Genomic DNA, 27,777 nt, shown 5'->3' on the forward strand with positions numbered 1-27,777 from the left:
ACATATTTAAAAATGTATTTCCCATGCCGAAAGACTTAAGCAAATATTTGAAAACACAGAGCTATGTCCCTTGGAATGTTACATAAAGCCTTAGAAATTGTTGTTTTCACAAAATTGTTTGATTATATAATTTTTCAATGGCTTTATTCCATGGCACGAATGACAGATGAACAGATATGGATTTATTTGTTCTTTTCGGAGAGCCCAGGCTATTTATAAAACACCAAGGTTTGTAACCTGAGCCTAAAAACGCCTATGCTTCATCAAAGATGCCTTGGGTGACTGTGCCTGAAGTCAAAGGCATTTATAGTGAATTCTTCGAGGTAGAACAGACCGTTCTTAGTGTAAATGGGAAATGATCAAATAAAATTTTAAAACATCTCAACTTGCAGTGCTTAACATGCTTAATTACAGGTTTTAATTCTCTCCCAGTTTTCTGAAAACAAGGTTACACACATATACTGGAACTGAGAGTGCAAATAAAAATATCATAGAAATGTAAGTGGCTCACTTCACTTCTTTTTTGAGGACTCAGTAGCCATTCAGAATGCAGTGAAAAAGGTCAACATTAACATAAACATAACATGTATGTCACGTTGTAGCAGCGATCATCAAAATCCAATCGTGTAGTGCTGTTTCAAACTATACTGATGGAAGGTTGACTAGAAGTGAAGAGTGTGGCAGGGAACGGTGCACAAGCAACAGCAACGAACACAGACTTGAGTGGGTTGTCAAGAAAAGTAAATTCAAGAACCTGGAAGAGCTTCTTAAGAAGTGGCCTGAGGCTGCTGTCCGTGGGTTCAAGAGTCACCATGCACAGATGTCTTGAGCACAGTGGTTACCGCTCCTGAACCAGAGACAGCATTCTGGGATAAGGAGGAAAAGAACTTGACTGCTTTTGTAATTCTGAAACCAATGATCTTGAAATCAATGATCTTGATTTTGAAATCAAGGTCCTAGTGTGTGAAGGAAAAGTGCAGAGGCACAGATATCAAACAAAGTTCAGTGTGTAGTTTCTTTAGTCTGTAATGATTTGGGGTGCCATGTTATCTGCTGGTGTGGTTGGTGGTTGGTCCGCTGCGTTTTATTAAGTCCAAAGTCAGTGTAGCTATGTACCAGGAGATTTTAGAGCATGCCATACTTCCATGTGCTGACAAGCTATATGGAGATCCTTATTTGCTTTTCCAGGAGGATTTAGCACTTGCCTACAGTGCTGAAACTACTACCAAAACATTTGCTGAGCATACTATTACTCTGCTTAATTGGCCAGGCAACTCGCCTGACCTAAGCCCACAGAGAATATATGGGTTACTGTCAACTGACCTGACCTGAAAATACAGGAGAGTAAAAAGACATAAAGCTTGGGCTTCAATATCACCTCAGCAGTAACACAAACTGATCACCTCCATGGCATACTGCAGTGTTGCACTAACGTTTGGTAAAGGAGTACCAACTAAGAACTAAATGAGCTTATAAACAAACACACTTTCATAAGCTGGTCATTTCTGTATGGCAAATCTGTTTTTACTCATCTTAATTTCTTATAATTTGAAATACTGGGAAATAAATGCAGCTGATTCACACGGTTTTGTTATCTGGCCTAGAAATGTGAAACAAATGTGTTATCCTAGTCAGAAATGACTTTCTTTCTTCTTCCAAAGGCTTTTTCATGAAGAAATGATGTCTAGATTTTAGATGGTGTCACAGAGGACAAAGCAGAGTGTTTCAGCATGGACATGTGAGGTAAAGGGTATAATAATACAGCATGAAATGCATTGCACTTTTGTAGACGTCCTCTTTTAGGAAGGTCACCACAAGTGGTTTTATTGGCCAGCGTGCAGTTGGTTTTGCAGTCACGTCAGTACTAAAGAGTGGTCTCATCTGAAGTGAGGTGTAGTTTGAGTGTATGCTGTTTCAATAAGGTGGGATCATTTGAGAGAATTGAACGTGATTTATTGAGATAGATAAATTAATCGACGTATTTGGCGATTAGACTCCGATGGTCCATCGTGGCAGAATGGAATCCCAGCGATGACGGGATTTAGGGCAGGACACCCTGGAGTAGACGCTGGTGCTGATGAAGATGAAGACTGAGGCTCGGATGGAGCTCTGGGTGACTCTCAGGTGGAGTTGGAGAGGTGGTGGGTTGCACGAATGAGTCTGAAAATGAGATTGAGGAGAGTACAGATTGAAAGTGGAGGCTGATTGGCTCAAAGGAGGTGGGCAAAAAGATGATTGGACTGGAGTAAGGATGTCAGTACTGAGACTGAAAGTGTGTGAAAGTGGTAGTAATCTAAAGAACAGACCAGCTACTTAACATTACACTGTTAATCGAGCCCACACCTCCAGGCTTTTCCCCAGGAGCCATCACTATACTGAACTCCCAGACACACTCAAGCGCTTTACGACCACCATCTACATCATCATAATATCTACATCACTAACTATTATATTTACATCGCAGGTCATACCCAGTAAAATCCTCATAAAAGTACGTGCAACATTACATATTTTATGGTGCCTGACACAAATCTCTGGTCATATCTGCACGCAATAACCTGGAGACACTGGGTGCGATATTCTTTGTTATTTATCTTATTTACACAGTGCCAGACTCCTATCAGAGTACTTTGTGTGTTGTACGAGTGCGTAGGAATGAGTGCAACCGCATATTGTTATTTGGCGTAATTGCACAAGCATGTGAGTACGTGTGATTATTATCTTTGGCTATTGTTATCTGGCATGAGCGTGTGGGTGTATGAAATATCGTTTTTAGGTGTACACAGCAAGTTTCATTGTGCTTTCTCTAGGTGCAATGACCATAAAGCATTTAAATTCAGGTTTTTTGTTTTTCACTTCTTCGAGTAAAGCTTTCACTCTCTCAAGAGCACCCTTGTATTTCCTCTCCATCAACTTACTGAAGTGGGCCCTGGAGGGAAGTGTGTACCCGAAGTAAAATGTGCTGACCATCTCACAGAAGCCCTGACCCTCCACAATAGCAAGGGCCTTTTATCCTTGGCAATCATGCCGAGAATGTTATCCCAGAGTGTAACAGCCATGTGGGGCATGAATACAGTGTGTGCTTTTTTACAGGAGAAATCTTGTCTATAAATAATAAATAAATAAGTAATACATTTTTATTTGTATAGCACCTTTCAAGACAGAATCACAAAGTGCTGCACATAAGATTACAAGTCATAAAAAGATTTAAAAAAGAGAAAAGAAAACAGGCAAAAAATTAAGCAAAAGCAGTTTTAAAAATGTGAGTTTTGAGTTGTTTTTTAAAAACAGCTACTGAGTCCACAGTTCTTAATGTTTGGGGGAGAGAGTTCCACAGTCTTGGGGCCACAGTGGCAAAAGCTCTGTCACCCTTATTTTTTAAAGCAAGTAAGCCCTGATCAGATGACCTCAAAGACCTGCTAGGGACATAGGGCTGTAGCAGATCAAAGATGTAGGCTGGTGCCAGTCCGTGCACAGCTCTGTAGGTCAAGACCAGGATCTTAAAATTGACTCTAAATTTAACAGGAAGCCAGTGTAACTGAGATAAAATATAGATTTATGTCTCTCTGAGACACCAGACCAACACAACCCTGAGACACAACCCTAACACAGTCCCAAAACATGAAATCTTGCAATAAAGGGACCATTTTAAAAAAAAGTGTTTATTATGTTCTTCCACTTCTAGATAACATTATTTACTTCAAGCACTTTTGCAAACTGGGATCAGAAGTCCATCTATGTGGTTTCATATCCCAACTGTGCTCAGCTGGAATGAGCTCCTCTGAATGTGGCAATATGAGCAGTGGCCATGAAGGAATGGACATAATCAGCAACAATGCTCAGGTAGGTTGGGGCCTATGTTTTAAAAGATGCTTTGTCATTACTATTCAATTCAATTCAATTTTATTTATATAGCGCCAAATCACAACATAAGTCGCCTCAAGGCGCTTCATAGATACAGAGAAAAACCCAACAATCATATGACCCCCTATGAGCAAGCACTTTGGCGACAGTGGGAAGGAAAAACTCCCTTTTAACAGGAAGAAACCTCCGGCAGAACCAGGCTCAGGGAGGGGCGGGGCCATCTGCTGCGACCGGTTGGGGTGAGAGAAGGAAGACAGGATAAAAGACATGTTGTGGAAGAGAGACAGAGGTTAATAACAGATATGATTCAATGCAGAGAGGTCTGTTAATACATAGTGAGCGAGAAAGGTGACTGAAAAGGAAAAGCTCAATGCATCATGGGAATCCCCCGGCAGCCTACGTCTATTACAGCTAAGCTAACTAAGGGAGGATTCAGGGTCACCTGGTCCAGCCCTAACTATATGCTTTAGCAAAAAGGAAAGTTTTAAGCCTAATCTTGAAAGTAGAGATAGTGTCTGTCTCCTGAATCCAAACTGGTTCCACAGAAGAGGGGCCTGAAAACTGAAGGCTCTGCCTCCCATTCTACTTTTAAATACTCTAGGAACAACAAGTAGGCCTGCAGAGCGAGAGCGAAGTGCTCTAATAGGGTGATATGGTACTACAAGGTCATTAAGATAAGATGGGGCCTGATTATTTAAGACCTTGTACTAAGGTTCAAAGTTTTCCAATTAAACATCCCTCACATCATTACACTGAATTCTGACCCTGCCAATCAAATTTTACAACAGAAATTGAGACTCATCAGACCAGGGAAAGTTATCCAAATCTTCTTATCCAAAATTGTGAAGCTAACATTAATTTTATCCTCAATTTCCTGTTGACACGAGCGGCAGCTGGTGTGGTCTTCTGCTGCTACAGCCCATCTGCTTCAAGGTTCAGTCTCCTGAGCATTCAGAGTTGCTATTCTGCACACCTTGGTTGTAACAAGTGTTATTACAGTCTTTGTTGCCTTCCTATTAACTCAAAGAAGTCCTTCCAGTCTTTTCTGACATTTGAAATCAACAAGTCATTTTCTCCAAGACTGCCACTTACTCGATATCTTCTCTGTAATCTTAAAAAAAGTTTGTGTAGGTTTCTGAAATACTTAACCCAGCCCATCTGATACCAGCAACTATGCCACATTCACTTACATCACTTTTCTTCCCCATTTTGATGGGCAAAATACACTGAGTTTCTGCAATGTGACTGTGTGACTACATATTTCCATTAACAAATACTTGTACAGGTGTTTCTAATAAAGTGGCACAGGAGTGTATATGCACGTATATATAACTGCTTAAAGCTTGATGACCCAGCTGCTGTCAAAATGCTACCAGTATGTTTTCTTTTTAACTGTTAATGTAAAACAGCTGTTTCACTGCAGTGGTCCATTTCAGCTTTTACAGTCTGTTAGAATTCTCACACTTTTGAATTCTCAGCTTTTTGTTCTCATACTCAGCACGCAGGGAGCAGGAGATCGGAGAGAGACGAAGACATTAATACATTCCATTCAAATAGATATTTACGTAAAATTGACATATTACACAACAGTTCAAATGACTCAGATGTGAAAAATCTTTTAAAGCTCTTACATTGTCTTGTAATTTGACCTGACTGTGCTCCAGGCTCATCCAGATAATTGAGTAAAAAAAAAAAAAAAAAGTGTAAATGTGAATCTTTATAAAATACTGACTGGATAGAATTATTGCACTTCTAAATGCCTTCTGCCTGATAAAATGTGTCACAAGGCCAATAATCTGCACAAAATGATCACAATGGGATTTCTGCTAGTCTTCATAGCCACATATGAACATATTGGCAACATTTATTTTGTGAATGTGACACTAGCACGCGGTTGATCCATTTAACTTCAGGCTGCACAAATTTTGTCAACGTTATATTTTGTATGTAGAATACAGAATTGCTGTGCCATGGTGCAAGAATAATGAAACACTGACTCACGTATGTTCATCGTCTGGTCTAAATATGTGGAAAAAAAAGGAATACGGTGCCTGAAATAAAATCTCAACTATGACAAATCAGTTTTGTCAGTGTTGATCAAACAGCTTTATAATTATGGCAATTCTTTCAAGCATTAAGGAACTCCGAACAAGAGGTAAAATCGCTCTAACACATGATCTTATTAAGAAAATTACGGAGTGAAAAGCTTGAAAGAATTCAAATGGTTTAACAAAAACTGCCTGATAGAAGAAATGTTCCAGAACAAAAAACAAAACAAGGTTATAATACCGTCAATGCCAATTCAAGTGAGGTTCAAGAACAGTGTGTGTGTGGTGGCTGAGTCAGGGGTAAATTAATATGCAGTTTAACTTATTTACATGAAAAGACATTTACAAGCAAACTATTTAACTGACCTGAATGCCAAAATGAACACTGAGTTTTTAATTGATTCTGCTTCAAACCATTTTAATATGTATTTATATTTTAAATTGCTTTAAAGCGTATAAATTCTATAAACAGTGTGAATGCCTCTGTCATAAATTATTTGGATTTTTGCTACATTTCTGGGGGCTTAAATGTGAAGGTTTTAGCTATGAGCTAGTCGGGGTTCCTCAATCTTCCCACAGTTAGATTTAGCTACTATCCAGCCTGGCATGGGGAGTGGGGTAAATATTAAAAACAAAATGTTCTTTGTCTGATTATTTATTTATTTATTCATTGCCTATTTATGTTTCATCACTAACATTTTTTTAATATTTAAAACAGGACTTGAATTCATTATAAACTAGTTTCCAGACCGTGTTTACGTCAGCAAACTAGATCATATTTGAAATATATAACAAATACAAAAACTCCTGACATGAAAACACATACAATTTGGATTGAACGAGGAAATGTTGCTGGAGAAATAGGAGTAACTGTCACCCTGTTTCTAAATGGGCAAAAATCTGAGTAATCTGATGGTGAATCACAAATTAAGCTAGTAAAATAAAAATGAATGTATGATTCCTATGAGGAATCCTCATTGTGCAAATCTGTAGCTGTGGTTGCTACTTTTATATTTCTCTCTGGAAGTTTTGTTTAAAAAAAAAATTTAGGGATCATGAACTGTTCTCTTAAATCTTAGCAAATGTACAGAAAATATAAACTGGATGTGGGTTGCCAGTCTAATCTTTTTGACCAGAACATTGTCAGCAATGAATTTCACTGTTAAAAACTTGCAATCATTGAATGAGCGCAGGCAGTCCTGCAAACTGCCTGAAGTCAAATGTAGTTAGTTTGAAGTGTAGAAGGGAGAGATTTCGTCACCTTACTTACATGAGCGAATGTCTTAAAGCATAAAAAGTGTGAAGTGCTGTTTCTAACCATTCAGTGCTTCGGCTAACAGTCAGAATATGCTACCATTAGCCTCACTAGCCACTACTCCACTGGACATTTGAGATATCACAATAACAGCAAGAACGTGGGGTGTACTACATTGGACAATAGTGTGTTTTACTGCTTAATAGGGGTGCAACGATATTCGTATCGATATTGAACCGTTCGATACAGTGCTTTCGGTTCGGTACGCATATGTATCGAACAATACAACATTTGTAATTTATTTTATCAACTTTCCTTCTGACGATGCTGTCTGTGTTGAGCGCTCAGTGAATCTGCGTTCGACTACTCCGCCTAGGCTGCACTGTCGAGCGCAGATCCACTGAGTGCTCAACACAGACAGCATAGTCAGAAGGAAGAGCGCAGGGCAAGCTAGCAAGACAGAAGTTAAGCTCTCCAGATCTGGCGTTTGGAATTATTTTGGTTTTCATGTGACGTATGACCCTGAAGGTAAGCGAGTCATGGACTAAAGTAAAACAGTATGTTGGATGTGCCGTGCAATGCTCAATTACATGGGTGGGAGCTAGTGTGTTAGCGCAGTTAGCTCGTTAACGTGTTGGCCGTCTAGCCCCATGCACGGGGCGATCGGCGGTAGCTCGTTAACGGAGATTTGCCGTGTTGTGGCGTTAAGGTCATTTCAACGAGATTAACCTGAAATCACTAGTGGGAACACAACGAATATGACTGCACATTTACGCCGACATCATCCTAGTGCAAAGACAAAAACAACAAGCATGCTACTAACTTTAGCCGAGTCATTTAGACAGCTGTTAGCACATGATTCTCCTTATGCTGCTGAGAATATAGCCCAGAAGAAGCGGATAGTATAGCTTTTATTTTGGAAAGAGACATTTCTCTGTAATAAACTCTCTTTTCCAAAGATGAGTGATTCCTCAATCAGATACAGGGCTTGCAATATCGCTAGCCCGACGTCCCGGAGCTAGCGATTTTTTCAGTCGGGCTACCAAAATCTATCTCTTCCCTGCCCGTCGGGCTATTGTAGGAAGAAAAATATATGTCAATGCTTTTGCATTCTTTCAGAAATGTAGCTGGGTAATTATGTCATTGGCATCGGTGAGCCACTGTCAATATGTGACATATTGAAATCGCGTTTGAATTTGCGCTTGTTTTTTTGCTTTCACTTTGCAATCGCGCGAACTGTGTATAGAGAGCGACAGCACTGATCTGTGAGTGATGAAAATTTGTGCACCAATTCCTCTGACATCGTCTTATCAATCGTTAGCTTACTATGCAAACATGACAAGTGAAATCTCCCGCAGCTTAAACATGTGAGAGGTTGATCGCGCAGAGAATCGCTGAGCTTATGTGAGTGCGTGTGTAAAAGCAGGAGGATATATATTTCATTTCTTCTGAGCCAAATAAGACAGGTCAGGGTGAAGAAGTGACAGCCAAAGAAAAGCTTACCACAAAACGGAGAAGTTATGACAAATCAGACTATAAGGCAAAAAGAAAGTGCAGCTTCATGGTTTCATGGACAAAAGAATTTCTGTGGCTGCAATATGACGAGCTAAATAACCAGGGCTGCACATAAGTGGTCCGCAGGTGCGCATTCGCTGTCAAAATAAAAAACGCGCACAAGGGTTAGGGTTAAATTTAAAAACTGTACTTTTGAGTTAAAATATATATTTATAATTTTAATAAATGACAAATTAAAAAGGCATGAACATTTTTTTGTATCGAAAAAATATCGAACCGTGACACCAAAGTATCGAACCGAACCGAACCGTGAATTTTGTGTATCGTTGCACCCCTACTGCTTAACATTAAACTTTTAAACGTGTACGACGGGCGATTGAATGATTGAATGTTGGCAGACTTGCTAAATAAAATCCTATATCGACTGAACTTTTCTTCTTTGCGGAGAGGCTGTGATCAGCTGACCATTGCACCTGGCTCTGAGGTTTACTGGTCTTTGTTGATTTGGCCAACCCTTAGATGAAATAAAGCTAGAATAAAGGTGGAATTTCTATCATCAGTTTAAAATGAAATTGGTGATTGCTACTCTTTGACGTAGCCTGTGGTAACCAGTCCACAATACTGCAAACTAAGACCTCACCTATTCTCATCACACTGGAAAAATCTCGAGTTATCATTCAGTTCATTTTAAAAGACAACATGAAATAACAATTGAATGCAGAATGCAGAATCACAATACAACCGTAAATTTTTTTAAAAAATGAGCGCTGGTCATACCTATAAACAAACCTTCAAATTAAATACATGCTATCTATTTCTTGTTGAATGTGGAGAAAAATCACACAGCTTGTTGGGGATACCCTGATGGGTGGAATTCCACAGAATTTCCAAATTAAAGGTGAATCAGATGTTCCAAGTCAACAGTTTGAACACGTATTTCATTTGGTGAAAAGCATTTGTTTCCATATGTAACTATCTACCTAGCAGCATATTGCAGCATTAGGTCAGGCACAGTGCTTTTCTGTCTGCTGCAGCCCCCTCAGCAGCCACAGCGCACTGGATAAGCTGAGTCTGATTCCAGTCGCTGTGAATGAGTAGATAGGGAGGTGAGTCTCATATCTCCATTCTGACAGGCACAACCCACCCCCGCCACCCGGGACTCCACACCAATCATCCCTGATAGCGCGCGACTCACATCTCCCCTCATGCACCCGGATACACACTCGCACGCATGCGAGCGCTCGGTGAGACCCGGCACTCGCCTTTTATTTAAATGTGATAAATATTTAATTTGTGAACGTGTTGTGAAAGATCACACGAGCACGCACAAAGGACCCTCAGCTGAATATGCAACGCTCTGATAAATATTTCAGTATTCCATTTCCCCAGTCCCTGGTTGACTCACCAGGAACCTGGAGCTGATCCTGGTGAGAATTAAACATGTTTTCCTTGCAATATTTATTCTGTAAAAACAGCCAAAGCCTTTCTGATTTCAAGAGGTTACTGTGACTGGGCTTGATCTTTTGTGCATTTAAAGATGCCCACTTTAATGACATAATAAATCTTCCCAGTTCGCTCTCTTATAGGTTAGTAGCACAAGACTAATAACACCAATAATCCTCCCACTAGCATAATGTCCCCCCACTGCCTCTCTGCTCCTATAAATAGTATCACACTGTAAACTGTGGCTCTTTCTTTCTTTCTTTCTGACATAGGCTCCAACACCTACACCACAACGGCACTGAGCCCTGTAATTAATTTGTGCTTCCCACAGAGCCATGTCTGAGGTTGCTTTGATACCAAACAATCTTAAGCCTCTAATGCTAATTCCAAAAAGATGCCTTTGTTTAATGGTACAGTTTCACATTTATTTCTCCACGGGGGATGGTAATGAAACAATGCAGACCTTGCAAACACTATAAAGCATAATTTCACCTCTCCATCTGAAGATACATTTCATTTTCTTATAGCAGAAAAAAAAGGTGCAGTAAATAAAAAAGAAGAAGAATGCCAGTAAAAACATTTTCAAGGGCAATCCCCACCTACCCAAATCCCCTCTCCCTCCCTTCACTTATCAGATTTAAATGGGAGGGGGGAAAAGAGCCAGTCATATTCATTTTGGTGTGGTGAAAAGTCTCACGCCAGCCTGGTGCGGTGCTCTTCCTTGTATGAGACAAATTCATCAATAAAGCAATTGTTTAAGCTCCCTCTAGGTTCCAGCGCGGGCTGTAAAATTTATGAGCAGCAGTACAAACAGACAGTGGATGGATCGAAAAGGGTCCCGGAGGCAGCCGGAAGAGAGTCCTTAGCAATAACAACACAATCAATCACATCTAGCACACGTCACATCCAACCCCAGGCTCCCCGGCAGCACATTCAAAGCATATTCCCACATTCACATGATCGTAGCCCTGTCATCATATCTTTCTGCGGGAGTGGCTGGTGTTATATGTGCAAGGGTATGCAGGCGTGCAATCCTCATATGCTAATATCTCTCTATCTGCAGTGTCTAGGTGAGCTGTCTGGAGATTATTCAAGAGAAGGCTGTTATGTAATTACACGTATTGTGACAGCCTGGCAGAGCTGTTTGATGATTTTACTGTTCAAATTAGACTCAAACATAGTTGTTCAAGTCCAATAAGCTTGGTAAATACCTAACACAAGCAAATACTGGGTCATTTCAGAAGAAGTCTTGTTTCAGTTCAGTTATGTACTATGCACAAATGCAGGAGACAGGTTGTCTTTTCTAGGGTGTCAAATACTGCCGTTTTGTCAAAGCAGCTGCCATCTGTAAATACGCACAGTTATGATATTGGACGTAGTCTTTGTGAATGTAGGACAAGTAAAAGCTTGTTTTAAAGAGGGAGAAGGTCTACATGCAAAAGCACGAGGCATGGTGATGGTGTAAATCGCACTATAGTAGTTACTGTTACTTTTACTCCTACTTCAACCACTTGTGTTTGTTAAAGGAAGGATCGCATGAATGGTGCACACTTAAGGTTTGAAAACAGTCAAGAGTGTGCTGTTACCTTCTCACCTGTGCATCTGATCTGCTGTGTTCACTGGATAACACACACGTTTGTACGTTATATACAATCATGCTTGGATAAATGGGCTTGCACTTATATGCAGCTTTCTACACAACATTCAAACATTCAAAGCACTCTCACTGAAAGCCTCGTTTACATACATTCATAGAGCCCTTTATCTATGCATAACCACACTCTAACCTTTCCGCACACACTCACACAAATGCATCAGGGTCAACTCGGGGTTCTGTATCTTGCCAAAGGATATTTCGACATGTAAACTTGAGGAATCAAGGTTTGATCCGCAACCTTTTTGACTGGTAACCAACCTACTCTACTGCCTGAGCCACAGCGTTTCTTGATGGGTCTCTCTGCTAAACCTGAAGACTGCATTGTTTGGCATACAAAAGCTGGACTGAAATATGATTCAAGCACATGAATGAGTGACTTAGTCATAATTAAGTAGGGTATTTTAAGTTATACTCAGTATGTCATGTCACGGAGTGTTAAATAAAAACTTTTCAAAAAGCGAAATTGCAATTTTTCTGTATTTGCACAAGATTTGTTTTCTTTTTAAAAGATGTACAGAACTCTTGCTTCAACATGTGGTGCATTATTGGTATGAACTCCATGCTTGTGTGCCTACACATCCCTGATATGTAAGGGACTATATCTTCAAAACCATGTGTCACTATGATAATAATAATTCAGGTCAGCTCTGTCCAAGGCCACTCTATTCTCTTAAACCAACATAGTGTAGGCTGACTAAATGCTAATCAGGGCTGTAACAATATCAGATTTTCTCAGTATGAATCTGGTGGTGGGTGATGCAGTGGTTGGCACAGCTGCCTCACAGCACAGAGGTCCTGGGTTTAAATCCAGTGGCCAGCTCAGATCAGTGTCAAGGTTGTGTGGGTTCTCTGTGGAAACTCCAGCTTGAGGTTGAGTTAACTGATGAGTCTAAATTTGCTGTAGGTGTGAATGTTTGTCCGCCTCTCACTGTTAGCCAATCGCTGCCTCTTGTTCTGTGGTAGCAGGGATTGGCTCGAGCCTGAGCTGAAGAAGAAAATGGACGAATTACTGTGTCCAAAAGAATCAACTTAAAATTTTAAAAGTCAAAATGTGCTTTCTCTATTTTCTAAAAAAATACATTGAAAATACCAGTGAAGGAAGATAAAGGGAAAGTCTATATCCATAACAGTCCATAACAATGATAATAATATAGTGAACCCTCTAATAGTAACACTGGTCAGCTATGTTTATCTCAGATGACTTTTTAAAACTTTTGACAGTTTCTCAGCACATCCTCGCTGAGATGTACAGTACTGTGCAGAAGTTTTGAGCCAGCCCTGATTTGCTCAGAAGCCTGACTTTCTTTTAACTTATTAAGTGATCTTGAACAGCAGTTCTCCAAGTTGTCTAGAGGTCTTTTAAGGTGTTTTTCGTTTTTTCACTAATTTTCTATCAGGTTCTTTTACCTAATACTTTTCAAAAGAGGGTGTTTTTGGTTTTTATGCCACTGAACACTAACCAATGAATCAAGCATAAAAAGGGACCCAACTCAAGCAATAAACCAGTGATGTGTCTACACAAAACAGACAAAAGCACAAACCATTTAAAGTGTATCTGCAGGAACTTATGAGAAGTAGTCGGTTGCAAAAACACGAAATTTGCTTCCATTTCTTCAGCTGAATCTCTGAAAAATGCCAAAGATAACACAGTTTGACAGACATCAAATGTATTCTTCCACCAACAAGTTTCCCAAACAAAAACTTGAGATATCTCAGCGAGGTGAGGAAAGTGGACTAGTTGAGGACAAAAGAAGAAGTGGCGAGCCTAAAAACCTATCTACAGTAGATGCACAGTATCTGAGAGCCACGTCCTAAAGAAAAACAAGAAACAAAGGCACCTGACAGAGGACTCTCACAAAACATGCATCTGGCTCTCCAGTTGATCCATCTACTGTTAACTGAATTAGCTGATTCAGTTAACAGTAGATGGATCAACTGGAGGGCAGCTCTTAAGAAGCCATTTACTCCCAGAGAAACAGGGAGAAAAGGCTGAGGTAAACCAGATCGCACCAAAGCTGTACTAAAATCAGTGGCAGCAGATCTTATGGAGCAATGAATGCAAATTTGAAATTCTTGGTTCAAATTGTTATCAATATGTAAGTAACATGTCAGGCGAGCGGTACAACAGCGAGGGTCAACGGTCATCTGTAAAACCAGTGGAGGCTCTATCGTGGTTTAGGACTGCATTTCAGTCATGATGTTGGGGATCTTGTTGAAACTGATGGAAATACGAATGCAGAAAATGATTATCAGATACCTGCACAGAAAAAAACACATTGGAGCACTATAATGGTGGATTGGCCTAATCAGAGCTTGGACCAACATGTAAACATTATTGAAGCGGTGCGTGATTATCTCGACAGAGAAGAAGAGCTTTGCATGTCCTTCAGGAAGCCTGGAGAACTGTTCCTAAAGACTGCTTGCCTGACAGGGAGTTTATGCTGTGTTAAAGAATAAAGGTGGTCATATCAAATACTGACTTGCACGCTCAGTAGAATTGTACAAACTCTGTTTTGGGATTAAATGTTGCATTCCCATTTATGTTTGTACACATTTTAATAATTTCTGTATCTATTTCTTTTTTTCTAGAAAAATATGAATAAATGATGGATGGCTTACACAGTACTGTAACACATAATTTAATTTAATGATATCGGGCACTTAAATGAGGTGCCTGGTACTCCTCCACCGTCCTCTTCCATTTAGCAATGCGACTTCTCCCGACAGGCAGTCCGCCGCTGCTCATTAGGAGACAAAGCTTTTGCAATATGGCTCCCACAAGTGTTGTATGAGTTAGTGCCCACTCTTTACATAAATGCTTCACAACTCTTGTATGTGTGTTTCTTTAATGTATTAGCGATATCAGCTGCATACTTGGATTCCTACACAACTTAAAACCCATCTTCAAACCTGCATTTATAGTGTGATAAGCAGACAGCATATGTGTCATGGACACAGGGTTTTGTGCCTGAGTTTCGCTATTCTTGTGTTTGTTTTTATTTTATATTTCTTGTAACAGATGTTTCCTGGTTGGTTTCTTTATGTTCTACTCTCTGCTCGCAGTCCAGTTACTGTTGATGATTATAGTTTTATCCTGCCTGCCCAGTAGGGATGGGTACCGGTATCCAGTGCCATGATGGCACCGGTTCTGACATAAACGGTAGTAACCAGACCGAAAAGCAGCGCACATTTCGGTGCTTTCGGTGCTTTTTTTTCCTGAGCTGTGATACACTTTAGATTCTAGCCAATCATTTTACGTTTCTGAGGATAGTAGGCGGGGCCAGGTACGTATGTTCTTTTAGAGCAGAGCTACAGATTATAAATGACCAAGGCAAAGCGGTCAAAAGTCTGGCTGTACTCCACAGCAAAAGATGCAAACTCAGCAGCAACAAGTGCTTTAAGCTGATACTGTGATACTGTCAAAGGAGGTAACACCTCAAATCCGATGAAACACCTGGCGATGCATAGCGTTTTTTTTAAAAGCCGAGAAATGCGCCGTATTTGATAGCTTGCTGCGAGACCTCACACCGAGCACATCTACTGTGGGTGGGTTGCCTGTTATCGGACCCGGAGCAACATCCCACAAAAACACGAAGAGTAGAGTCCTGGCCCCTAGCCCTGCCAGTGTAGCAGAAATGATGAGGATGATGATGCAGCAGCAGCCGTTCTTCTCTGCGTGAGTAGCTTAATGTTGTTCGTGTGTAATTTACGTTGAGTAGGCTAACCACGTTATTACATTAATGCATGTAAGGTGAACTAGCAAACATCATCATAGCTACATGCGGCTGTCTTCTTGTTTGATGGCAGATACTCCCTTCACCCTGGCCAAAAAGGCTAAAAAGACCAAAGAAAAAGTGGAAAACAGTTAAACATGAGAGGTTTAGGACAAAGTTTGTGTTTTTTTCATTGTTTAAGCACTGCTTCCAGCCAAGAGTGATACCATATATGCCCCATAGCTGCAGAAAAGGCTAATATTGTTATCTTTTTACAAAAAACAGCTGAACATGAGAGGTTTTTGGACCAATTTTGTGTTCTCCACTCTTTAAGCACCGGTTTGAGCACCGGTTTAAGCACCGGCACCGTTTCAAAAGTACCGGTTTGGCACCGGTATCGGATAAAACCTAAACGATACCCATCCCTACTGCCCAGTGCTTCTCATTAAGTCTCCATCTTTTTGTCCAGTGTTCTCGTGTTCCTGTTTTATTTTGGTAGTTTCATCTCTGATTTGTTCCCAGCTCCTTCCTAATATTTCACCTGGTATTCCTGGTGCTCCAGTAGTCATCTGTTGTTTTCAGTTTGATATCGTTACCTATGTACTTGACAGTCTAAATAAATAGCTCACTTTTTATTTGTACTCCACCTCTGCATCTCTCTGGGTCCTCACTGCACCACACATCCATAATATTCAACGTAACACTGAATACAGCAGTATTTGCTTCCCCGTCAAAGAGTGTAGTGTAGGTTGCATCTCAGTTAAACAGTGTATAGTCTACTGAAGCCATTGTTCTTGCTGTAAAGAAACATTTCTCAAGAACTGTATTTAATCATATTCCCTTGTGTCCGTGTTCCCTCGGTGCGCTTGGTAAACTTTTGGAGTCTCCCTGTTTGCTGTGTTTATGCTTGGAGAGACACATGGAGGACATATTTGCCTCTGGCACGCCCACAGCATCAGCCAAGACTCTGCTCATTATTCCTCCAATACAACAAGGAGCCTGGCCGGGGATGAGCTCGGCAGGCCCGGACAACAATCTTAACCCGCAGAGCTGGGCCCAGATATGCTTCTGATCTTTGCACATGAATTGGCAGTGAAAGCTGAAATAGAGGAAGAGGCTTTCCAATTTAAGCTGGATGGCAGGGAATTAAGTGTAAGGTGGCATAAAGTGGTTTTATTTTCTGTTTATTGTACATTTGTTTTCAAGCTTTCACCAGAAAATGCGAGGAGATGTACAGAATAAGCAGTAGAGAGAGTAGATATGGATCATTATAAGAACTGAAAGCACCTACCATGCCTACAACACTTTGTCATTTGTCATATCTTTTCTGAAAGATTTGCGTGGTACAATTCTTTTGTATCTCTCACAGCCACAAAGGAGTATGCTGGATGAATCAGCAGCAGAGATATGAGTTTTATTATCAAGCACAGCTCATGTAAAAATGCAGTCTGCAGGTCTGATACAAAAAACAAACAAACAAAAAACACGTGAATCTCGATATGTTCACGATGGTTGCATGCTGCTTACATACTGTGCGATGATGATCAAGTTTGCATTTGAATATCATCGCCTCTGAAGGGATATGTATTTGAATAAAAATGCGTCCTTGGAAGGAATTGCAAGCTCAACACTAACTCGCTTTCTTTAGTGGGATTTTCAAATATCACACCCACACGAGACTCCAAATACACATTTCCGAGCCTCCACACTTCTGATCAAATGTTGGTACAGTGCAGCATTGTCGGTGTTGTCGCCGCTTTCATCGCAAGATGTTTCTGTGTTATAAATCACAGGCTGCTATAGTGCTGTTGCCATTTGCAAGTGATACAAATCATAGCCCACACAAAGTGGCATTCACAGTCACAGTACAAATTAAAGACTCGTTTTGCTGCAACAACTTGACAGAAACAGATGGTTAAAGTGCAACTTGTAAGTTGAATTCTTTCTTTTGATGTGGAAAAAAAATTATGCTTTCAAAAATTGTTTCCCTGCTTCTTTTTTTGTTTACTTTGTGTCGGCTCACATAAGGAAGCCAGTTTTTAAAAAGTGTCTTGGAGGTTGTAGTTAGTCTGGGTGGTTGTTACAGAGTATAACAGTTTTTATTATATATATTAAGTGAGAAGATGGAACTTCAGTACTCCATCTTTAACTTGGCCATCTGCACTATTGAGCATCCCTCGAGTAGACCATAATCTAAGCATTATGTCTGTCTTTTTCCCTTATATATAAAGATAATTACTCCCACTTATTCAACCCTATGTTTTTGGAAGTTTGTTTCATTAAAAGTCAGATCATTCTGATTGCTGGTTATAGAGTGAAGTCTATAACCAGCTAAACTTTATAACTATTGAGCTTTTACTCGTGCTTCAATCATTTGAAAAATTGTTGCCTAGGAACATACTCAAGGCAGTAATCACACTTATCACCACAAAGGAATAAAAAAATAGTAGCAGTTTCCACAGTTTGAGGACAGATAGTCTTTTGTTATTGTCTTTGAATGACAACAACTGGTGATTCTATAGTTCAGCTTACCTTTAACATGCCTTGTTGACATGCCAGTACACTGAGCAGGACACTGAGCAGGTAAGCAGGTAATTTTGCAGCATAGCCTTGTAAATAATCATCATACAGTTTTGCTCTCTCTTGCTTTGCTAGCTTCATTTAGAAGAAAAACCTCACCTGTGATAACACAAAAAAAATTATAACACTTCAAGGTGGATATGGAAGCATGCATTTAAACATCACCATTAAGCTCAGTGGGTGAGCAGGTGGCCACATGCTGCATGGTAAGAAAGCAGCGGCGGCCAGGGTTCATGTGCCCATTTGTTGCGTGTCTTCTTCACTGTTTAATAAAAGCAAAAAAGCCATACCACCATAATGAAGGGTGGACAAAATTATCAGCTGATCTTGAGTATGAGAAACAAGATTTCGTTTTATTTTAAAAAATCTAATCTAAATCTGAATCTAATCTTCATCTTTAATCTTTAATTCGAGATGGTTTGTAAAAGTGAACTTAGCATCCAGGCAGAGTCTAAAGTATCTATAATAATCAGCTGTGTCAATTCAACAACCATGAAGGATTTGAATATGGACTGTGGGCTGGATACTTTTAGGTGAATATAAATGTGAATATTTAAATATAAATATGTAAATATCATGCACTTAGTTGTATCACGGTTTAAAATAATTTTATGTGTGGTCAGAGAATTTTAATATATATATTAAGGGAAGAGACAGCAGCATATATAACTGTATCATCTGCATAAAAAAGTGCAAAAATTAAAAATGTTTTGGGTGGCAGAAACAATTTTGTGTATCTACAGAGTGGGTAAAAGAGGTCCAAGAATGACAGGGATCCAATACTTTTTATGTCCACTTGTCCTAAAAAAAAGGATTCAAGGGATTGTTCATCTAAACCAACTATTAAATGCTTTTGATAGATACACGTAAATTGCAACACAAAATTAATTACGAGGAGTTTCAATAATATTATTGAGTACACATACTGCAACTGTTGTTGTGCTGTAACATGAACGAAACCAGCGGTTGACAATCCTGGGCACTTGTAGGTTGCCGCGGGTTAACTGATGGCACGACACACAGTAAATTCATCTGAGAAGGTGCATTAAAAAAAAAATCTACGACCACCGGTGCACATTGCAAATTAGCTCACATAGAAGCATTAGTTGCGCTGCTTCTTAATGACAGTATCTTAGCTAACAACCCCAACTACTGGATTCTACTTGTAACTGGATAATAATTACTTAGTCTACCGGTGAGAGGGACGTTGATAGTTGGCAGTTTTTTCAAGCAATGTTGAAACTTCTACATTCCGACACTTCAAATGCCTCAGGGAGCTGACCGCTCAGCGCAGCATCAGCACCACGGAAAACACAGATACATCCGTAGACTCAAGACAGAGTTCACAATGCCTTTTTGGGACTTTCAGGTGTATGGACCAATGTTTTCTTTTCTGATCAAACCAGAAAGCTTTAATAAGCAGCTGGATTTGTCTCTCTTTAACTAGCTGAACACAGAGGACAAAGTTTGCAGAACTACAAACGCAGCTGGATCCAGAGCTGTACGTGTTCGTGGAGCTTGCACTTTCACCTGCTGGACATCACTACCTGACAAGTTTGACTGTCTTCAGAACATTGCATAGACCTGTGTCTCTGAGTGGGAGACCAGGGATCACATTAAAATGTGTATACTTGTATTAACAAACAATGCAAATGCTATTTATGGTCTCCTCACAACAATGATAAGAAAAAATAAACTGGGCCAATATGGCATGTCTGTTGTATAGTGGTTTTTGTTTGTTTTTGTTTTTTTCAAAATAACTGATCTGTACTTTGCTAACATCTGCAAACAAATATAGTTCTATAAAGTTGTTCTATATAGTGTGTAACTGTTGATATAGAGTGTTATTAAATTTATTGTTAATGCAATGGTTGATATGGCACATTGACTTCTGAGGAAATTTTAGATAGCACTCTCCAAAAGTTGATCCTGTTCATCTGGACGTAGCGTTTTGTGGGAGAAACGTTTCGTCACTGATCCAAGTGACTTCTTCAGTCTCAGCTGACTGCAGGTTAACCAGCTTTTGGAGATTTATTTTCCTGGATGATTGAGAATGCATCAAGATGTTTAGATGGCACTCAGAGAGTTTGCCGACCCCTGGTCTTAACTGTCCTACACACACACACACACACACACACACACACACATATATATATATTCCTCTTACACACTGAAACATGGTGACATTTTAACAACACAGATTGTTTATTTGAAATAAACATGTTATGCTACTCGTTACATCAAAAAATCTAAGTATCCAGTAACCTGAGTAAGGTTATTTAGCATCTAAATTTACTTTGCAACCCATTACAACCAACACTGCTCTCCTCACAGAGAAATATTTAATAAAGCTGGTCTCTACCAAGTACCACTTCAATGTTCCACTGCTTCTTCCCACACCTTAAATCAAGTTCTCTCTGATGGCTCTTGTTTCTCATCATTCTTGCTCTCCCTGGATCCTTGGAGGCTTAGAGAGACACTTCTGCTAATTTCACAACACATTAATGAACCTAAAATGACTGAAAGCAACAAGCAATCGTGCCATGTCTTTTCCGTCAAAAGGAGCCAATGTGTGCATCAGATCAGATCAATATAAAACATTACACGGTGTATTGCACACGCTTTCACAGCTTAGTTTTCTAAACTTGAAGATTATTTGATTTTGTACTTTTGAGTCAGAGCTGGCTCCACGTACAAAGCATCTGTCTCCTAACCTCACAAAGGCCACAAGGCTTTCAGCGTTGGGAGTAGGACTCAATGAAAACCAAGAATTTTTTGCTAACATGACTGACGCCTTGGAGACAAGCACAAAGCGCTGCATGGCTTATCATTGCTGTTAGACAGACCAACACCTTCAGGCTGCAGGTGGCGACCTTGGCTGATTTCTACACAATGATGACTTTGGAGGCACTCTGTTTCAGCATGACACTAAGGCTTTGTTCTGTCTGTTGCATGAGCAAAAGAATTGAAAACAAAAACTCGGAATCTTCAAAAGATGGACACGGAGGACAAACTTACCTCACTGCATGTTGGGGGACAGTGGAACTTTAGCTGTAAGTTCCAATGAAATACATATTGATTTGTGAGGCAGGAAAGAGCTTAACATTCACAGCTAACACTTATCTTCATATATTTGTTCTGCAAGTAGTCAGCAAATGTTCTTCTTTTGAATTAGAAAAACAAAAGCAACCAGCAGGAAAGCTTTTTGTCCTTTTTTGCTTTTATAAACAATCATCAACAGCCTCCAACTAAAAGCTTCTATGAAAAATTGATTACCTGCTGAGAATAACAACGCTTTAAACAGTAAAATAAATAAATAAAAGGTGAAAAATAGCCAATATGTTCAATCTGGCTTATAAATAGACCGTTCACCTTACCAGAGCACAGATGGAAAATTACACCTGAATGCAAACTCCCACTGTTCCCTTTTTTACTATATCATCGAATAGTGCCGTTCAGGGAGCGATAACCTGCCATTACACAGGATATATTGCGGAAGTTACGTCTTACAGAAGAAGGGCAAAACATTGACGATACATTTCATTCTTTTCTCTTTTTTTAAGCTCTGAGTAATGATATAGCTGAAATAAATAATGAGAGGTGGGAATTGGAGCTCTCTTTTGCAATTAGTCATTTCAGTTCTAAATATAATTTGGCTTAGTTGAAATGCCGAGGCTGTGATTTCACAGTGTCTGTCTCCAAAGGTCAATCTAAAGGTTTTTCTGTTCTTTTTCTTTTCTTCAGTTTTTTCTTTTCACAGATTTTCACTATTTCAACCACCTCTCCTCGAGAAACCCTGCAATATTTCCAGTGGATTCTAGCGCTTTATCTGCAACAGTGCTGCTGCTGCATCTTTGAAAACAGCCCACACATCAACAAAATTGTTTTGGCTGAGTAGAAAATGCATACAACAAGGGTACAGTATAGTGACAGCGCCAGGGAGCTGACAGGTAATACTGTCATGATAATTGCCGGGAGGGGTGTCTCATGCGACCTGAGTTGTATGATGCAAAAAGAAAAAAACAAAATCACTAGTTTTTTTTATACATTTTCAAGGTAGTATAGCAACAGCAAAAGCTGCCAGTTAAATGTCCCTTCTTCAACAAATGCATCCTTTGGGACTGAAAGGAAGTGCAACTTTTCAAAATGCACCTCATCTTTGTGAAAGTTCACTGTGACTTAAGTATCTGCGGTTCCTATCCACACCTAAACAATTCTGAAAGGCATTTCTTTTCAGCAACAAGCTCACAATGAGACCCAGAGAGTTTCTAGCAGTCTCCTGCTATTGTAGCACCATTAGAGCAGCACTGGGGATTACATGGTTTTGCAGTCTCAAATGGTTGCTCTGAGAAACAATTATCTGATTGCGACTTGAGGCAAAGGGATAAAAGGGTGTTCAGACTCCACAGGGGCCTGTGGTAAAGCAATACTGGGAGCAGGCTCTCTGCCACCGAAGCAATGTACAAACCAGCCTCATTGTTGCAGAATATTTGAGATGAACACTGTGAAAATGATCAGATTTTAAACAGTTGTTTGATTTTGACGAGGTTAGTCCTTTCTCCAGGATATTCATAAAAAATGATTTTCCTTTTTTTCCATTGTTTGGAGATTGTTTCTCCATCCAAATACAAAACAGTGGTTGAACAGCTGAAGATTAGTGACAAAATTCTTTCAAAGGTCTTTGGGATTTTCTATAGTGTAATGCTATTCAGCAATGATGTAATGAAGTTCCTTGCATAGACAAAGTTTGTTTATGAAACAGAAATAAAAATGAACGAGAGGAATAATGTTTTTATGCTTTTTTGCCAGCGAGTCAGTGTGCTTTGTCTTGTTTTGCTCTGCAAAAGCTTTTTATGAATGATGGTTTTCCATATTCATTAAATATGTTTAGAAATAACATGCCAACAATATTATCATCTATGTGTTCACTAGATAAAGAATTTCTATTAAACATTCACATCACAGGTCAAAAACATGACTAAATCTATAAAGCTATTAACTTCCTGCAAACAAAAGCCTTTAGATTAGATCCGCCTAACACTGAACAATAGTAATATGTTCATTAAAGTTATCAGATGACACTGATCTTCGGTTTTTATTGTGTCACCCTAACATTACCTTTGGTACAATACTGTAGGTACGATATGTTAGGATCCTCTCTTGCATGTTGTGATGGTTTGTGGAGAACTGAAAGATCTGAAACTCTTCTGCCAGTTCAGCTGGAGACTGAGAATCAAGAACAGATGCATAAAGCAGCTCCAAGCCTTTCACTGCTAGCATGTGCCTTTGGAATTACCCCCACACAGTTCTAATAAAGTAGTTTACGGTGTTTTTAAGTGTTCGACTCTTGACACAGTAAATATAACCCGACATATCCCCCCTTACCTTTAACTTACTGTTGCTTACTTAGGCTTAAATATTTAATGTTACTGAGAAAAGCCAAACTTTAAAACCAAGTTTTCAGTGGATTTGAGATCTATATTGAGGGCATATTTGGAGGGTTTTCTGCTTAAAGTAACAGCGTTATTATAATCATCTGTTGCACCTGCTCCCTGCCTGAGCTTCACCCACAGTTCGAGCCACTACACATTATTGTATTTCTCGATTCAGCAACTGACAAGATCCTGGCGAGTAGAAACCCAGCTGCAGACTTTAAACATTCCCTCGTGCGCTCATTTTTTCCTGCTTCACATTGATGGTTCATTGGTGTATGGACTAAACAACTGCAAAAATGTCAGAATACAATAGGTTACTGCATTCTAATAAAGCTGATTTATGATTCACTGGTTCATTCCTATGTTTCTCTTTGCATGATTTTCCAGTGTTACTGGAGGTTATTCTATTAAAATGTAATCAACATTCACTTTTTTGTTGGAAGTGTGGCCACAGGTTCCCATGCGATAGGCACTTTGGCAGGGAACTGATGCAAATGTGCAAAAATTGAGTTCTCAGTGTGCCAATAGACTGAGGCTGGATGCAAAAGGATATGAAGACAGAGCCAGACGTATTGACTTCACAGTGTTGTAGTCCACAGCCCTCTGTCCAAAAAACAGATAAAGTCTCACTCATTGCTGTAACACATGACAGATGATGAGATACTTACGATAATTTACTGGCGTTTTGTTATCAGATCATTCTCCCACTCAGTGTATTACTAATCTCAGTGATGGACGACAACATGCTGCAAAAATGCCTAAAAAACAACAGAGAAAAGATAGAATAGCGCAGGCTGTTTCACAAAAGGTAGGATTATATCTGGTCTTTCATTGTACTTGAAATCGCCTATGTAAGTGTGCATGTAAGTGCTCCATGTTGGACAACAGTGTGTAGGAGGTGCTGTGATCTTGTCTTGAGTCATCACATTTTTGGGACACAATTCAACATTTGCCCACTACCTGCTATTCTTCAATTATTTCTGCTGTCTCTTATATTCATATGCTGGTTGGAGAAGGAGCAATTAATTATTATAAAATAAATGCAACAGTCAAGGATGTAACTTAAAACCCCTCTGACAAAAGGCATGAGAGGGAACAAATGGCAATTATCAGGCCCAATGATTTGTAGCAGACTTTGAACATTTTCAGAACTGAAAAGGAGAGATCAGGCAATATTACAACTCCAAGGTGAAGCAACACTGAAATAATCCCCTCCCCTGTCAGCACAAAGTTCAATTACATCCAAAATTAACATATTTATGTTGTCCTGCTGCTGTCAGTATAAGTCATGTTAAGATGGGTTGAGAGCAACCGAGCAAACCTCATGCTATAAACCACTATAACCTTATCTTATCATCAATGAATGACTATCCTATAATTAATTAACATCTAAATTTGAATTCATTGGACTCCCTCCCATTGTATAGTCCCATTAATCATTGCACTCAGTGTACCAATCACTCTCCTGGCAGTGTTAATTGTTGAACAGTAATGAAGCTACAGTAGTCTTATGAGAATAACAGTGAGATGTGATTGATTAACAGTTAAAGGATCATTGATTTACTGGTCTCCGGGTGCTGAATAAGCACCATCGATAAGCACTGTGAGACAGCATTTCCTGTCTCCAGCTCTGAGGCCTTGAACACAGCGGCGCTATAGAATTTAGCCTCCTCCTGGAATTTAAATATATATTTATAGACGTAGAATCCGGCTTCCATGCACTGGCTTTCTAATCTGTGTCTGCGTTTACAGTGTAAGTATGCTATATATTCTACAGTACGTGTGTGTGTGTGTACATGTGTCTAAATACTGAAAGCTTGAATTCTAATATGCAACAGAAATCTAATCCAATAAACATTTTCCATGGTCAGAAGGAGTTAATCTCATACTAGACAGTTTTTAATAGCTTTAATCGAAGGAGACATTTGCACCCTTACATTTATTTCATTCATTTAGAATCTTCTTTTTGCCAAATCTAAGTGCAATATTAACTCTTCTTTTGACAGATTTATGTGATTATTCAATACGGTGTTTCTTTACATAATAGTCACAGTCACTTAAATGCCCTTTCAACATTACTTACTCGTTAGTAATGTTTCCTTTTTTTTCTTTCCCATTACCTGTTTGAATCCATCTCTTACATTACTGCCAACTTTATGCCAAATTTAGCCAGCTGCTTTTGTAACACAACACCAGATTTTTGTTAATTATTTCTGTTAATTAAATTGTATTTTTTGTTATTATATTAATATATTATAATATCCTTTTTAAAATTAAGTTGTAGGCCTTTGTTTGTAACCTCAAAACCTTTTTACTTTGACACATGGACAGGAGAACAAATTCTACCACACACTCTAGCACCTGAGCTACAGCCGGGTTAGTAGTGAGGTGTTTTCATAGTGTGTTGTTCGAAAAACTGTCACTCAGCAACAAAGGAGCGCAGAAAGGTCAAGACGTCCATGCAGAGTGACGCATATATAAGAGAATAAAAGCACAAAATCACAAAACGGTATGATTTAATAAGGTTCAGTTAATCTTGTTACTTTTTTCTTCTTTTTTGAGTCTCCGCTTGCCTTTCTGTGAAAGTGCCCACACACTGTTATAAATGAATTTGAATGACACCTTCTGTGGCTTGTGTTAAATCATCTTAATTTTTAAATCCAGATGTCTCAGCACTTGACAAATTAATTATTTAGTCACTGGGATTGATCCGCAATCCTGCAGAGTCAACACTGAAAGGAACAGTGCAGGCGATGGAGCAGTCTAAATGTATTATTCCAGCCTTGTGGCGAAAAGATCAAATGAATGCTTCGAGAATACAACAGCTGATATATTGTCTTTGGCATTTTATGGTGTTTAACTATAAATATGCCACATATTGCCAAAAACAAACGAAATGTTAAAAGGTGACACAGCATGGATTGCTGGATTTAACTGTACTCCCAGAATCGAATCTTCTGGGCTCAACTCCAAGCTTTCACTGGCTGCATGCTGGGAGAGACCCATGCATCACGCAACACTGTAGTGGAAAATGGACTGGAGAGTATACTGGATGTTACACTTGCATTGCTAATAGCAAATTTGTCTCCAAATATGTGAATCGACCAACTGAGGAGGTCATTGACGAGAAAATATGATACAGTGCCGCAGCTCAATAGCTCCATCTGATGCAGATACACCGCCTTTTCAGAGATGTAAATGGATGTTTGGGTTCAGTTTTGCAAAGCAGTTTATTTTAGAGTTGTTGCAGGTTTGCGTTTGTCGAATTTGTTGTCTCGATGGGTTGCTGTTCTTTTGACAGAAGAAGCCCTCAACTATTCAGCCCTATGGCATACTGTCAGGTGAACACAACCACAGTATCAATCAATATCATATTTCACTTTGAGACATAAAGTGTTTTGTTGTACACTGTCACGCAATGCTTCTGTGGAACCTTTTGTATAATAAATTAGCCTTGCCTGACAACAGAAACCGAGCGCAAAACCAGCAAAATAAATATTTTACCTGTTATATGACAGTGTGCAATGCAACAAATTCTCCTATGCACCCAAAGGATAATAAGTCAGGAGAGAATTCTTAACAAGCGATGGGGTGGAGGAAGCAAGAGGGGGCTGGGAGTGCTGGGTAATGTTCATCTGGCATCACAGTCAGTGGCCACATGAGTTGGGGCACTAGCCAAATCTCCAAGCACAAACGTGGGATGTCTGGGACATTAAGCTCTCTGCATGTGCAAACCTAATTGATGAGCATAATAGGCTTTTCTCACAGCAGACATTTTGACTTGTCAAAGGAAAAGCACAGGTAATGTTATAAAATATTACCCACCTCCTTTAAGTGTCCCAGTAAGCCAGAGTAGCCAGAATGAACGACACAGTGCATCTGAAGTCAGGTCCCTTGTTCACTGATTTCTAGTCTATGAATGCTCCACACAGGTTGTACATAAAAGATGGGCATAGCCTGTTGGTTAGTGAAGACTCCATATCTTGGTGTTTTGAAATTGGATGTCACAAGTGAGTGGGGACACTACGAAGGAACCGAGAGACTCGGCTTGCTGTCAATCCCAAGCTTGGACCTCGTTTTACTCACTTTTTTTTTTTATTCTAATGGATGTTATACTCAAAAGGACTTGGAAGATACGATTAAGACCATAAAGTCATCAAACAAGTGCTAAGTGGACAAGTGGATCAAAAAAGATGGTGCTGTTTTTCGAAGACTTACTTCGATACTTTTGTGCAGTTAGATGAATTGCAGCCTGATGGCCCTTACA

Source organism: Aulonocara stuartgranti (assembly GCF_965226115.1).
Source record: "Aulonocara stuartgranti genome assembly, chromosome: 5".
NCBI lineage: Eukaryota > Metazoa > Chordata > Actinopteri > Cichliformes > Cichlidae > Aulonocara > Aulonocara stuartgranti.